Below are 15,764 nucleotides of genomic sequence, written 5' to 3' on the forward strand. Positions count from 1 at the left end.
GCCCTGCCCAAGCCCCACCGCTGCCCGGTCCCCATCCCTGCGCCCGTTGCGGGGCCTTGCTGGACCTGCGAGCCACGCGACGCCGCACCTGCCTCCCCGTTTTGGAAAAACAAACACTCCTGCCTTCGCTCCTCTGGAGGGGCTGCCAGACAGCTACTTAGCTGAGAGGTTTTGGCATGGCACGAGTATTTCTGGGCAGATGTCCTCTTTTAACTGAAGGGTAGCAGGGAGCACTGCGCCTTGCTGAGTTTCAAAGCCTCTGAGTGCCAGTGAAATCCCTCAAAAATCCCAAAAGAGCTGAAATCACAGCAGAGCTACATCCCTTTGCTGAGACTGAAAGAAATCAGGATCTCGGCAAAGTGCTTGTTACAATATATGCCTGTGCGGCTTCTAAAATCATCTACCCAGCTGAGACGGTTCTCTCTGCAACTTTAACTGCAGTTTCATTTTCAAACGACTAGAGCACAAAGTGATAGCTGAGGAGCATTTGGAGAATTGTTCCCACTTCTTTCTTAACCCTAGCGGGAAATGTTGCCTCCATCGCCAGGCTTTTGGGCTGCAGGTCGGCCCCAGAGCCTGGAGCTGCAGGTACAGTTTTCTCCTGGAGGAGGCAGGGAAGCTCCATTTGCTGAAATATTCACGGGCTTCCCAGCCAAAAAAGCTTGTGCAAACACACCAGCATAACCTCATTTAGACACCACGCTCATTTAAGGACTTCTTTCTTTTTTAAGTGTCAAAGAACTTTTTTGTGTTTACCAACAAAGGCCTCTGGGCATTTCACATCATCTCTGTTTCCTTCTAGGAACAGGATTTGGACCCAGTTAGCTGCTAGTTTCCTCCCTTAACTATAAAAGCAGACCCAAGTAATGCATGCTGCTTGGCGCTTGCCCTTGTGGGCTTCTCTGGCTACTGAAGAAATATACTTTTTTATTTCCCCCACCCCCCTCTCAATAGTAATGTAAATGAACAGCGTGTCCTGCTTCTCCTTCAGCAATCTGAAATGATAAAATGCAGAAGAGTCTTTTCAGGCAGTCATTTCTGTTCTTGCATTTACTGGGTTTATCATTAATGAAGGCTACTTTTCAAAGCATTAGTTTTCAAATTAAATTCTGGTCCTACCAATGCTACTTACACTATGATTCTAGTACAAAACATTGCCCAAAGGGTTAATGTTGAGTCTAGTTGCTTTACACATTTAGTAGTATTTTTCTGTGGAAAAGAAGAGGGAATAATTGTTTTAGAGAGATTAATCACAATCAAAACGGATATGTAAATACTGCATCGTGACCAGTAACTCTTATGGGAAACTAGAGGGCAGACTTTTAAAATAGTTCAAGCTCTGTAAGATGCAGACAGGTACCTCATCAGCTTCCCAAAAACACATACATGCCTAACTCCTGAGGCTTGCATCTTTAGTGCCAAAATACTTTTAAAATAATGTCCTGAGATGGCTCAGGAAACCTATTAAATAAAAGTAATGTTCATTGCTGGGTGTCAGTAGCCAAGTAACTGATATTCTAAGTCTGCTAATTATTGTATCCAAATATAATCGAGTTGCCCTTGACTTATCCCCTTCCTTGTCTCAACTTGTTATGTTCATGAGTTGTGTCTTACTGTGTACTAAAAACCACTTGGGGCCCTCAGCTGGACCAGGGGTGCAGGAATATTTAGGGTTAAACAACACTGGAGTTTAAAATTAGAGTTTAAAAGAGAATAGTTCTCCCCTGATTAGAAGAACTAACTGCCTCCAGCAGCTCCTGGACAGTGGGAGTGTTGAGCAGACATTAGGGTTTGCAAGTCTGGAAAACCTGAAGTTGTTGGTCCTTGGAAGACCACGTGAAAGAGTTGCTCCGGTGTCTTGGCAGACTGCTGGGGAGCTGCTGATAAGAAACTGCCTGGATCAGTCATGCTTAGTGTTCAATGTTGCACCAGGAGAATTGCTGAAAGCAAGACGTTTCCATAAAAAGTTACACTTTCAACGCATAAACCTTTCCCAGTGGAGATATCTTCCATCAGAAAATGTTGGACCGGTTTGAGTCTTGGCATACTGTAAGGTACAAAAGCTCATTGCATTTTAAATAAACTTCAGCCGCTTCAGCCCATGCCAACTCTCAAACAACAAATCAAGCAAACTCTGCTCTTTCTCCCGTAATTATCTAACCTAATAATTCTCTTGTCATTTTCCCCTTTTGCTTCACTGAAGGAAGAAAGGCTGTCATTGCAATACACCCAGATGCTGTTTGCTTTCAGTTTCATTACCCTGGAATTTGATATTGATAAATAGTCAGGATATAAATTTCTAGCAGCTTTAATCCCAAATTATGTTTGTACAAATGGCACCAAAATTCAATTACCTTCAGGACACACATGATCAGACTTTGCTTTATAAAACATGTTTTTGAAATATTCCTTTCTAAAAACAGCATGAAGTGCAAGTTTTCTTCAGAGACAAACGAAAGGCAAAGTCTGCCTTGCCAAGGTTTGAACACACGGCTTTTGAAAGTCTAACAAATGAACACCTAATGCTTAGACCTTTCCTCTGAAAAATAAAAGTTCCATGAGAAACGGAGAACATTCGTGATGAAAAATGAATGGCAGAACTAGCATCCTGAGGGATACATGAATTCTGAAGGATAATGAAATAAAAATATTCAGACAATGTTAAAGTTTGGTAGGAAATGAAAAACCTTGAAAGAAGTGTGGTAGCTAAGGAATGTTTGTGTTTGTCTGTGTAGATGAATTAACATACCGTACAGTCTATTTTATATTGGGTTATCAGAAAAGGAGCATTTATAACAATTTTCCCCTGAACATCTCATATCTGCAAAATTATATGTGATTACAAAACTAGTACAGTGATGCTGATTCACCTTTCATTCATGCTGTTGTATCTCTGAAGTAACTTTCCTGACTTCAGGTATAAGCGAAGAAAAATTAGTATCTATATCTTAACTTTTAGATAGAAATATGCACAATTAGGCTATGTGCTCAGTCTTAACTGATTAACTGATGCTTGTGTGACTCATTTATTAACTTAATATTGTTTTAATAGGTGCTTTTCCGCATTCAATTCCTTGACTTTTTTTGAAAAGGAAATAGCCATCAACTTCACAAATGTCAGTAGGCAACACAGACCAGTGGAGCTTTAGAAGTGCCATTAGCGAGGGCGCATACTTGTGGGCCCTACAGGATTCAGCAGACTGCCAGATATTTTACAGTCTGCAGCCTTTGCCACCTCCTGCAACTTCACCACCTCCTGCAAAATAAAAACCCAGAATCTCTTTTTCAATTTTTTTTATTTAAAAAATACAATTTTTTTTTAATGCTGCTCAGTATGTGAAAACAATGCAAATACCAAGCAGTGCTGCCTACCATTGGACATGCAGTCTGGAGAATATGCCAGTTTACCAAGAGTATTAAGTGGCAGCCAGTATGACAGTAACAAAGGACATGAGCATTCGGGTGTGAAATCAGAGAACCTTTCCAGCAGCAACATTTTGCTGTATAATATGTTGCATTCAACTTTGCAAGAAAGTTTTGTACATAATTTAAACTAAAGTTTTATTATTTCATTGGAGAGCTAGCACCAAATGAAGCGTGAGGGTAAAAGAAGTCTGAGGCAAGTGCCTTCCTCTAGAATCTCCTTTGTGTATTAATACAACTTACCTGAAAATCATTATTCATCATTTAATTATTTAGCACAATTATACATTTTAGAGTTTGTATGGCATGAAACAGCATGATCTTGAGGCTGATAGCCTGTTCCTACAAAGACTATTATTGCAGTGTTTGACTGACTACAACGAGACTACTGAAAAGATTTAACTGAAAGATCCTTCAACCACCTCATCATAGTCAGATTTCTCCAAATCTCAGCCCTCAAAATCAACTATTTCTCTAAAAGACCAAAACTGAGTGGCCTGAATTTTCAAAGAAAAGCACAGAACATCTGGATTTTTTCCATTTCCAGGGAGAAGAACCAAAATTTTTAAACTAAATAAGGCACTTTCCATGGGACGCTCCGTTTTGCTAGAATTCCAGCTTCCTGTTCTCCCTAAAAGAACAGAACAACATTTTTAAGTATTTCAAACATTTTGCAATGTCAAAGCCAGTAGATGGCTGATGTGGGCTGGAAATGGTACTTGGCACTCAGCAACTTTGAGCCTTTGACTCTGTGGGCTTGGTGCAGACACAGGCCATTAAGATTATTGCATGCTTTTATAGCCCAAGCTACTAGATGAGGATTTACAAGGCTGCAAGGTGCCACACCAAACATCCTTCTTTGATGCTGGGTGCAGTTATTGGCAGTTGTTGTAGCTGTTTAGAGCTCACTCTGTAAGCCATGCACCTGGCCAAGGCACACACAAGTCTGGCACAGGCAAAACTCTTGCGGAAGTGAAGGGAACTGTCAGGAGAGCAGGCGACAAGGTTTTGAGACGTGCCAGATGCCTCTGGTCCCTCAGCTTGCATTGCCCTACATGGCACATGAGAGGGCTTGACGTTTGTGAGCTGCGGGGCTTGGGAGGGGTTGGCTTATGACAAGCCTCAAAGGCCCTGGCCCCCTCGATCAGTGGTCACTTTTCACATGATCCAGGAATTCTGTATTTTAGCTTTATAATGATGTGACCGTGTTTAATCCAGGTTGCCCAGAGCAATGACAATCATCGTCTTCTTTCCTCTCTACTTCAGCTGCAAATACCGATGATTTCCCCTCCAGTGATCTCTGTGGTAGGCCTCCAAGCACTGACTACAGGGATTCTCTGCAGCAAGAACACTCACCACCATATACATTTTCTCCTAGCTGGAAACACTGAAAATACTTGATTTTCAAAGACATATCCTGATTGAGAAACCCCAGTCATGCAATTAACTCTCAGTAGGTGCATTTCATACTTTACCAATGAGTGCCTCCTTACACAGCCTTCACCAATTTCAGTACAAAAAAAGATGTCCTGTTGTTTCAAATTGCACTGCTTTTCGGGAAATTTTCCATTAGTAGCCGATTTTTACTGCTGCCTGTCTTATACTGAATGTCCTACCAGTCATCATTGTATTTCTAATAGTGCTTAGCCTGGCCCCTTCTGTATATGTCTTCATCCTGTAGACATCAAGACTGCTAGTTTAATTTTTTTCCATAATGGGACCTTGCAACATGTTTTTATTTCTGTGATGCAACAAAGCCAAATTGCACTTCTACTATCTGGTTTTTCACAATGTACCTGAAAGCTGGTAAGTGGTTTTCGTTATCACTGGAGGAATCAATGGGATTTGTGGCACCTCTAAGGAGGCAGTATGCACTTTGCAGCATCAGGTCTTAGGCCTTTGCTACCTTACTGATGGGTTTGCTATGACATTAATTTCCAAAGTTTGACTGTTAGGCTTTGTCTTGAGAATCTGAGTTGCTATTACAGAGAATGAAAATGAAATAAAGTGGGACTATCCTGCAAACTCTTTTCTAACCTCAGCACCATATTTTTTTTCACTATTTAAGCTCTTTAAATCATGTGGCTTCATTAAAGACTATGTCAGTATACTTGATAGTACAACCAGGACGATACCTTAAAGAGAGGACCAAGTCCTAAGCGCTGAGTGGTGCCTACATAGAGAATCCTAGTGCTTTTAAAACCAGAGGTGGGCTTGATGAATGAGAATAGCTTAACTCAAAGAACAAAGCAATAATTATAGCTAGACACCTGCATAAACCTAAGGGGGTTCAGTAAAGCATCACTGAGGAAAAATATATTCTTCCCTCCAGAAAGCGATAGTTTCAAAGGCAGTAAGTATCACAGCATAGTTCTCATTAACAGAGGTAGAAAGGGCCATTGCACTATCTCATCAACAACTTTAATCAGACTGTTTGGTAGATACTGCTCAATCTTTGCTTTCCATTAAGAATCACAAATGACCTCATACATTACCAGAATGACTGAAGATGAGTGTGCAAATTCTGTTTATAAAGATGACATTTTAGATTATGAGAAGTCAGTGGAAAAGCACTAATGAAAGAAATAGAAAATTGAAGTGAAAAGCTTAATATGCTACATATGCTACAACCACTGTGTTTTAAGGCATATAAACTGTGGAGAGGGAGCATCAGGATAGTTCCAGAAAAAAGTCTCAGTAGCAGTAGAAATACTAGAAAGTATATCAGAGCTCATGTTTTCTTTGTGTTACCATTTTGAAATAAGTTGTGCATAATCAGGCCTTAAAAATTCAGTCTCTCTGTGAACTGTTTAGTTATTATAAAGCCCAAGGTATGCTTTCAGGATTTTAAGAAACTGTTGATTCTTATCGCTAAACCTGGCATATATATTCCAGTGTCTGTAGTGAATGCATATGCTAAAAACTGTGCTCAGTAAAGTGCAACTCCATCTAGCCAGTGATGACTAGCAGCCCATAGCGTATTGCTCTAGGCAGCTTTCAGACCTGAGTCAAGAGATCCCCAAATAGAGGGAAAAATAACTAGCAAGACTGAAGACTTACAGAAGTGCAGAACACACTTCCATGGTCTAGAGATTATAAGATATGCAACACAATGCAAATCCTAGACCTTTTGGATTAGTGCTAGTCAGAAAGTAGAGATATTTGTCATGGAAGAAGTTATTTCGTTTTCCTTGAAAATGATGGAATTTGAAACTGCTAATGCTTGCAACATCTTGGAGTGTTAGGAATCACATATGATGTCGTTTGGATCATCTGCATCTGAGTTCCATTTATCAAAGAAAAAGAAAGTGAGTACAGGTCTTTTCATAAAACCAAAATTGAGAATCCATGTTCTGTAAGAAATTTTGGGGGAAAAAAATGGTTCTGGTTCAGAATGAAAATCAGAGCTCTTGTTTCTGAAGTGAGAGAAATTCTAGGAGAAATCTTTAAGAAAAATGGAAATATTTCAGTTTGATTTCTTCCAATGACTCCAGCAGCCCTTACTCTTGGTAACTGTCCTGGAAGTGTCCTGGGAAGTGAGGACAAACTGGGAAGTTCCCAAGCATGTGGTGGTTGCTCCCAAGCCCCTCGCTCTAGATGTAAAGTCCAGGAGCTCTGAGAGCTCCAGCTCTACCTAAGGATTGCAGAGCTGCTGAAATCCCTACTGCAAATCCACAGCTGGGAGCTGGGAGCTTGGGAGCTCAGAGTTTCTATGGGTTTCAGAGCCTCTGCTTATATGTAAAAGCCCTGAAGTCCCTAAACACAGTTGGGACTCCCACAGGCTCCCGACTATCTGGAGCCCTGCTCTGCAGAAGATGACATGGATGTTTTGAGAGTTCCCACTTCTGCTTGGCTCTCTGATCATGACAGGCAAGAATTTTAAAGAAAAAAAATTCTAACTTGAGAAAAACTACAATATGCCATACCTCAAGTGAGACAGTGGTCTTCTCAAGATGAGAAGATGCCTGCAGCTGGGTAAGTGAAGAAAGAATCCCTCTTCTGAAAAATTTCTATGGAATTTTCCTTCTGGATAACGATTGTTCCTAGAGACCAGTATATCTGTCCATGTGTATGAATAACAACATGAGGGATTCTGCAGGATTCAATTAAAATTACAGTTTTTACTTTTGTTACCTGATTGATTCAACAATGACCAATGACGAATGTTGGTCCTTCAGGGAACTGATAGACTTCTGTGCTTACATAATAGTTGGCCATTTGCTTTAAAGAGTTTAAAAATATCTGCTCTATATACTGCCAAGCTGCTGCTTCAGCTGACTTCAGCCACAAATCCATGCACAAGCCTCACCATGAATAATATTCACATCTTTAACTTACTCATGTATTCTCTTATTCATGCTTATCAGCTCTCCATAAACTACTTGCGTAAATCAACTGCTGTGCCCCAGTAGCTGCAATCTCCAAATTACTAAGAGAACAAACTAGCAACCACTCAGAGCTTAATACTACTGCACTGAGCCAAAAATCCTCCGCAGAGCTTCAGACACATACCATTATCTAGTTTCTTTTTATACCACTTAAACTGTTATGGCAGCCAGTAGGTCAATGCAATGCCATTCTTCTTAATTGTGTTATCCTGGCTAAGTGCCCAATTTAGACCTTCAAAAATGTCATAAGTTTGTTCCTTATTTGGCAGGAGGTGAATTTGCTGCCATAAGATATTGATCTGAAAGACCTCCATTTGATAGCTGTCACTTCAGAGCCACCATGTACATTGTCCATCTTTTGCACATGCCTATGCTGACTAAGCTTTGTGTCAGTGTAGGTAACAAGAAATCATGACAAAAGTACAGTGCATGGAATGATTTTACTCAGCATTTTTTTGTCCTAAATAAAAAGACCTGTCACGTTTGACTAGGCATGCTCTTGCACAATACTCTGTTGTAGCTGCCTCATGCACATCCTAGAGAACCACAGCTAGTGGAAAGGATCAAAACTGTCCTTAGCTGCCCATGTTACACTATCTGAAGACACATGTAAATTAATTTGAGAAACAATATAAAGTGAGCATACCGCTTTAAATAATTTTTTTTATGGTAAAGATAAGCAAAGTTCCTTATCAAAAAGATGATTTCCACATTTCAGTGGGAAAAATGTCATTAGTGTCCAACCCTTTGTTGTCAGATAAAATTCTCAAAAGGAAAAATTCTGAGCTTTTCTGTTTTGAAACTCTGTGTGTGTGTGTGCGCGCGCGCGTGCACATGCGTGTGTAGTGTGAATCTCCTCTTTTTAGCTGCTCCCCCATATTTTTAATTGGCTGTAGGTAGAGAGCAAAAGAAATAGGAAGAAAAAATATCTTTTCAACATGTTTTCCAGTAGGAAAAATATTGAAAAGTGAGAGATGCTATTTTTACCCTGACAGAAATATAACAAACATATTGAAATAGTTTGCAAAAAGCATGCAACAAAGGAAAACATATTCTAATTTAAAATAAACTTTTAAATCAGTCAACCAGCTACCATTAGGAGGGAGACGAAGGATGAATCTCTCTTTGCAACCCCAATCCTCTCCCTGAAGTCTCATCACAATATCACATTTGGAGCACGTTTGGCTTCCTACAGCTTCTTCTGCCATCTGTGTGGACGGTGATTCCAGATATGATATAAATATTAAAGCAATTGCACAGGAGAAGGTGATCTTAGGCAAGTGGTGCCCACTGAAGGGAAGTGAGGGCAGACTAATTAAAGCAGATCCCTTGGGACTTCAGGTTACCATCTCAGGAAGGGCAAGGCTCTTGCCAGCTGAATGGTAGAATTAGGAGGCCCATGGAGATAGTCCAGCTTTATTTCATATTCCCAATTCCCTAGAATAATCTATAGAAGGCATATCCCTGGATTTACCTTTTTCACAAATTATTCCTTTTGAAGATCAGTGTGTTTGGAATTCTAGGCTAATTCTGCTCCAGACCAGCAGTTCATGAACTCTGGCCCCTTCTTATTTTACTGAAATGAATACCCTTTTCATTCCCAGGGTGTTAATTTGCTAGGAAAGCCCAGATGTCATTTAAAATTCTGGGAACAAAAGTGTCCTAATTTCTTTATAGGAAGTCTTTACCTTCATGTCTCAGTTGCACCTCTGAAGGAGTGATATTGGCCCTTTTTATCAAAATTTTCCAGTCAGTGCAAAGTTTTCTCCAAGTAGTCATACCTGTTGCCAATATGTAATGCCCAGTGTGTGTGATGTGTGCTTTCAGTTGGTTATAATCTTGGAAGCTTTTATGATTTAAATCATGTTTCAGTGCTTGGTCAAATGCTATAAGGAAAAGACACAGTTCTTCCACAACTGCAACCTCTCATCTTCTCCCAAATAGGGGATGTCTTGCTGCCTTTTCTTGAATGTTGCCTGTATGACTGTGATCGTGGTGAGTAATAGAGCTATAAATGGCTTCTGGTGAGGAGTAAACATCATGTGGTCACTCACTTTGGAAGCTCATGGAGTGGGAGGCATTTACTGAACCTTTGTGCACTTGCTATAATCAGTGATTTTTCTATGAAGTGCTAATGGTATATGTCTGTTCTCTCTTTTGTGAAGGTACTTCATGTAAAAAGGCTGCTTTAACAGAATCTTAGTGTTAAATATATAAAGCTAGAAACTGTTCAAATAAAGACAAATTTTATTTAGCCTGCAGGTGATTCATGCACAGTCTCTATTTATATAATATTAGCACTGAACATGGCCATTTTCTCCACATAAGGAGGTATGGCCAAAGTCTGGGTTAATGTCATGTTTTCTTTCCTCTTTCAAATGCTTCAGTCAGCTAAGGTGTTGTAGAAGAGGAGAAAATACAGACAGTCTGGAATTGCTGGTGCTTTTTTTAGACTAAATCTTTCATCTGCTTGCAGTTCACCAGTTTGAGAGTCAGGGATGAGCACATTTGGATGGAATAAAAAATGGGAGATGCAATGTTGAAAGCTGTAGTTTTAAAAAAAATAAAAGTGAGATTTTGCAATTCATTAATTTATTTAAGGTTATGTTTCCAGTTCTATCTATAGTGAATGGCACATGAATTCCATGATTTCTTATGTTAAAATGGCTATTACTTGGACTGTGGTTAACAAACTCAGGGACCCAGTATTTTTTTGTCACAGAAGCTAACACTGGCATCTTATTGACTGTAATCAGAACCTCGGAGATTCTCAAAGTGGGAATGGAGTCTTGAGGACTTGAAAAAAACACTAATTCCATGATTCAAAGAAGCACTTAAGTATGTGCTTAAATCCATCCTTAATCAGGACTACATTTAGGCCTGTACTTGCCTGTAGGTATGTACTTTTTTTGTTTTCTTTAGAATGGCAGTGTTGTGCAGTAGAGTAAGGTTGATTGGAGTGGCAAGGGAAGCATTGGTAGATAGGCTGCACCAGCTGAAAGAATAACCAGGGAGCATAGGTGTGAGAATTATTAATGTGCCATAAGTATCCTATTTTTGAGTTTACAGACTCCCATTGATCTCTGGAGGAGTTTGAGTTCCAAAAATAACACGCCTTTGGGAGCTGGAAGAGAGAGAATTGGAGCTGGACGGAGGGAGGTCTGAGTGGATTGAAACATCATGGGGAGATAATAGTGGGTCCACTGGCAATGAAGGGAGCTCAGGTAGTGATTATAAGCAACTGGAGAGCTGGGAGTACACCTGAGAGCAGGATAATGCTATTAGCAGATGCTAAAATAGCACTGCTTGCAAGCAGTGTGCTTTATCCAAAATGCAAGAACAGTGGGCTTGATTTTCCTCAGCCCCCTGAGCTCTGAGGCAAGGCTTACAGACATCTTGGTTGCTCCTGCATTTGCACTGCAAGTGGCAGGGTCTTGGGGGCTATAGTACTTGTTTGCTCCTCTTGTTGATTATCTAGTCTTCTATGTGTATGGCCTTCTAGATGACTGGGTTTCCTTTGACTAGAGCTACTGCCTCATGTGATTGGGAGGACTGGGGACAGCAGGCCTTTTGGTGGATCCCAACTGCCTAGTGAGAGTCCATGGCAGGGAGAAGAAGAGAGGTGCTTGCTCAGCTGGATGGAATATGATACCAGCTGGGGGCTTTAAGCCCTGAGGTCTTAAAAGTATTAAGTGATATTAATATTGATTTCAGTGAGAGCTGGGTGTCAAAGATCTGGTATCTAAGAGGAAAACAGATCATTGCAAACTGAGGGACAAGGGAGTATTTGAAGAAACTGAGCATGTGGCTAAAAGGAATAGAAGCAGACAGATTACTTCGATGATTAGCAACACAGTAAGAGAATGCGTAACCCTGTAATTTTAGTTTGTAAACTCACTGACAAGCCCACAGAGAAGTAGGGACAAGTAGCTACCTTGCACCTGGCCCACAAAACAACCACAAAACAACCATGAGTGGAGGATATGTTCCCTTGGGACTAACAAAGGCTCTTCACACATTCAGGATGGCTGAAGCGGGAAGGTACTTCTGGAGATGTCTAGTCCAACCTCCTTGTTCAGAGCAGGATCATCTAAAGCAAGTTTCCGAGGGCTGTGTCCTGTCAGGTTTTGAACATCTCCAAGGATGGAGACTCCACAGCCATTCTGGACAACCTATTCCAGAGTTCAACCAGTGAAAAAGCTTTTTCTTATGTTTAAATGCAATTTCCTGTGTTTCAGTTTATGCCCATTGTCCCTCGTCCTGTCATTGGGCTCCACTGAGAAGAGCCTGGCTCTATCTTCTTTGTAGCCTTATCGTCAAGATTGCTGGAGGCTTAGTGGGCGCAGCACAGAATGATTGGTATTAGGAGCTCAGGAAATAAGGAAAGGCTAAACTGCTCAGAAAATAAGGTAGGGGAACATGAGCATGGAGCTCCCATGCTGGATGGAAGAGTCTTCTGCAGGATGCCACCTACAGGAAACCCAACCTTACTAGCTAAGATGATAAATCTGCTAAAATGGTATAAAAAATCTCACATAAGCTCATAAAACAGAATGGTAGGTTACAGCTGTTGTTCACTCTGTAACCTGCCCACACTGTATTTAGAGAGAGAATCTGATATTGGCCTCTTTCAGTGGAAGGATCAGAAAACATTTGTGACACCAAGGACTAAATTATGCTTACATGTGCCTGCTGCGTTCTGCACACCAGTGCTAAATAGATACTCTCTATTCTGATCCAAGACTTGAGCATTAGAGTTTAATCATAGCTAGTAATGTTTTATCCACCCACCACTGAAAAACAGTCACCTTGTGATATTCAGGAACAGTCACAGAACAGTTTGAAAGCGAAAGAGAATACTCAATTGAAACACAAGGAGAGTGTGTGTAGGCAGGCGGTAATTACATAGGACAGAATTACACGTGCATGCGTATCCTGGGAAGCCATCAAATAGAGCTTTAAAGTTTGATTTTGTTTTTGAGATCAGAAAGATAAGTACATGCAATTACCTGATTTGAAGGAAATTTCAGCTGAAATGAAATAGTAGATTGCCTTACTGAATCAGGTTAAGGGATGATTAGGTTGTTTGATTACCAAAGGTCAAAGTGTGTTAGTGCCATGAAATGTGGTTTTATGACCTCTTTCATTTGGACAATGGCATTTCTCACTTTTTTAAGTCAAGTTCATTAACTTTGACTTCTTTATTCTGAAGTCTCCAACATTTTCAAGAAGTTAGTATAAACCATGCAGGGCTTTTCTGAATAGCACTTTTTGTCTCCAGTGAAGCGTTTCTTCTCAAAGCTAGGCAATTCTAATCTTCTGAATGTCCCTTCAATATTTGTTCTAATGTGTACAGCCTCCATATGTTCAAGAGCGTAGCAAAAACTCAATTTATGTAACACATTGTGAAATATAGAAGGTTGTCATTTTTCTTTGTTTTGCTTTACTTTCTGAGCATTCTTTAAAGGCTTTTGCCTAAAAAAGTTTGTGCAAAATTTGCCAAAATTTACAAAAATAGAGATATCCCTTCTCCCCCAGATACTTACATTTTAACTAAACATATATCCTGAGAAAGTTAACGTCTTGAATTTCAAAACCTGTTTTCCACATTATTGAGCTGACTGGAACCATTAATATCATCAGCAAAACTTCCATTAGCTTCAAAGGGAAGAGTAATAGACCCTATGCTGCGTTTCAAATTAGCTGTGCCTCCTCAAGAAGGAGACCTGGAAGTCCCTGTAGGCAAGTCAATGGAAATTGCTTCTCATTGCTCCAGACATCAGCTTAACATCCCCCCACAACCCTCACCCCACACTTTACATAAGTAGACAAATAAATGCTGATAGGATATATACAGATAGGGCAGAAATTACCATACTACCATGTGTTGGAGTACTGTGTTCAGTGCAGGTCAGTCATGAAAATTAAAGCAGGCATAGGGGAAGAGTGAAGATGTGACAAAAATAGTTACAGGGACAGATACATTTCCATAAGAAAAGCAGCTGGAAGAAAACTGGGACTGTTTGATTTGGAAAGGAGACAAAGAAAGAGGCTTGCCCCCAGGATACGGTCTAACAGGCAGAGCAGAGAAAGCAAAACAGATGCAAGAGCAAGGGGATTATCAGTGCAATTGAAAACTACACATGGATCTATCACTGATAAAAGCAAACACTGTTTTGATTTTTATCTAACCAATGCATCTTTATTACCCACACCATGACCACACCATAGGATTTTGTTGCCCGGGCAGCAGCCAGCTTGCTGGTGGGGGTCAGTGGCACAGTAGAGGCCCAAGGCTTGCAGCCACCACATGCGTGCCGAGGGCAAACCTCGCACTGAACAATTCCCAGGACTGAGCATCTGTAAGAGCCGCAAAGTTTCTGCAGGCAGAGATTTGGAGAGTGTGTGGCAAAAGCTAGGGAATCGAAAAGATGTATTTCAAGCCCACTCTGTATTCCCCGTGCTCAGGTGTAAACAAGTACACTCAATGAAAGCAAAATTGCAGGCGCTAGGAACATACTCCCCCTCACAACTTACAAGTGCTTTTATGCTTTCTCTCAAAATATCTGTGAGTACAATGGTAAATGATTAATTTCTGGTCTTGTATTTGACACACAGGTCTAGCAAGAGAAACCGAATGGATTCCAATGAATGGAGATCGTTTGAAATATTTTATACATTTGTATGAAGACTATGAACTTCCTAAATCTGCAATACCCCATAGGAAGCATCTTCTTTGTACATTTACACCAACACTTTCTTGTTGTCCATTTTGCTTAACAGGGGAAAGTACTGAAGAAATAACACAGCACAAAGCAACGAGCAGTGAATGTATATATATTCAGGAATGATTTTGATCTAAGAACAGGGAGCAGGAACTTGCAGTTTGAACAAAAGCGCAATAAATACTTTTTCAAAAAACGAATTCATTACTTGTAATGAATTTGGTTTTGTTCCTTTTGCAAAAAAAATCAATACAGACAAAAGAATTTTTAAATGATTTCATGAAATGCAGATTGAATGAGGAATATAATGTCTAATTTCCTGTTATGTATTCCTAGTTATAGAACAGGCTTGGAATCATGTAAAATAAAAGAAGTGCAAGTATTTAAAGGATTGGTCTTTATGGTAAGTTTAGCTAAATTCTTCTTTCATTGTAGAGCCAAAGTATTCCTTTTTCTCGAGAATCTAAAATACACTGGTATTCTGATTTTTATGCATCACTTCTACTTTGTACAGTGAAAACACAAGATGTGAGGTAGGTGACAGAACTCCTGCAACCTCTATTCAGATAAACAGGTCAGTCAGGCTTGATGAAATGTACTCCTGAATATACGTTGAAGGATCACTATCTTCAAAAGCCCAAATAAAAAGATGACACTGACATATTCATGCTGAGCAAAAATCATGTATGATCACACTCTTACATATAATGATTAAACCCTGACATTGTTTTATATGGACTGTACATAAATGAAGACTGTTCAATGCATATTCTATTTTTGGAAACAAGAACTTATTATTAGAGAAATTTAATACACTATGTTTCCTTGGTCTCACTTGTGTCATTTACTGTGAAAGGATAAGAGGAGCTGTTTTGTAATAATGTTCTTCTACCATTGATTGAAACTATTCTACATGCTTTGAAACTCTGCCTGGCTCATGTTTATTCGGTTAAAATAAAGATAATTATTCTGGTTAGAAAACAGATTTCAAGTTGAATATTACTAACAATGACACCCATTTAATTCTTGTTTGCTACATGACACAATGCAAAAGCTAGTTGGCAATATTATTAAATTTTAAGTTATTACATATATTTGCATGGCTTTATACAGGAAATTAGAAAGGAGTCTTACTCACTGCAGCTTTCAATATGCAATACCAACATTGCTTGCTCTCTTGCTTCGTTCTCATATGCCTAAGGCTGATTTCCCTTAATGCATCCCCTGG

At 39.9% G+C, this 15,764-nt stretch overlaps 1 protein-coding gene across 4 annotated transcripts in view; it reads left to right on the top strand.

Moving 5' to 3' along the window:
- The window catches only part of SMPX (small muscle protein X-linked), a 42,863-nt gene extending 27,496 nt beyond the window's left edge, over positions 1-15,367 (top strand). For all 4 annotated transcript variants that reach the window (XM_026120678.2, XM_064498979.1, XM_026120679.2 and 1 more), the window contains exon 5: positions 14,430-15,367. The gene's annotated coding sequence lies outside the window, so the exon portion shown is untranslated. The remainder of the gene's footprint in view (positions 1-14,429) is intronic.
- Positions 15,368-15,764: the final 397 nt, after the last annotated feature.

This window comes from Dromaius novaehollandiae, chromosome 1 (assembly GCF_036370855.1).
Source record: "Dromaius novaehollandiae isolate bDroNov1 chromosome 1, bDroNov1.hap1, whole genome shotgun sequence".
Lineage (NCBI taxonomy): Eukaryota > Metazoa > Chordata > Aves > Casuariiformes > Dromaiidae > Dromaius > Dromaius novaehollandiae.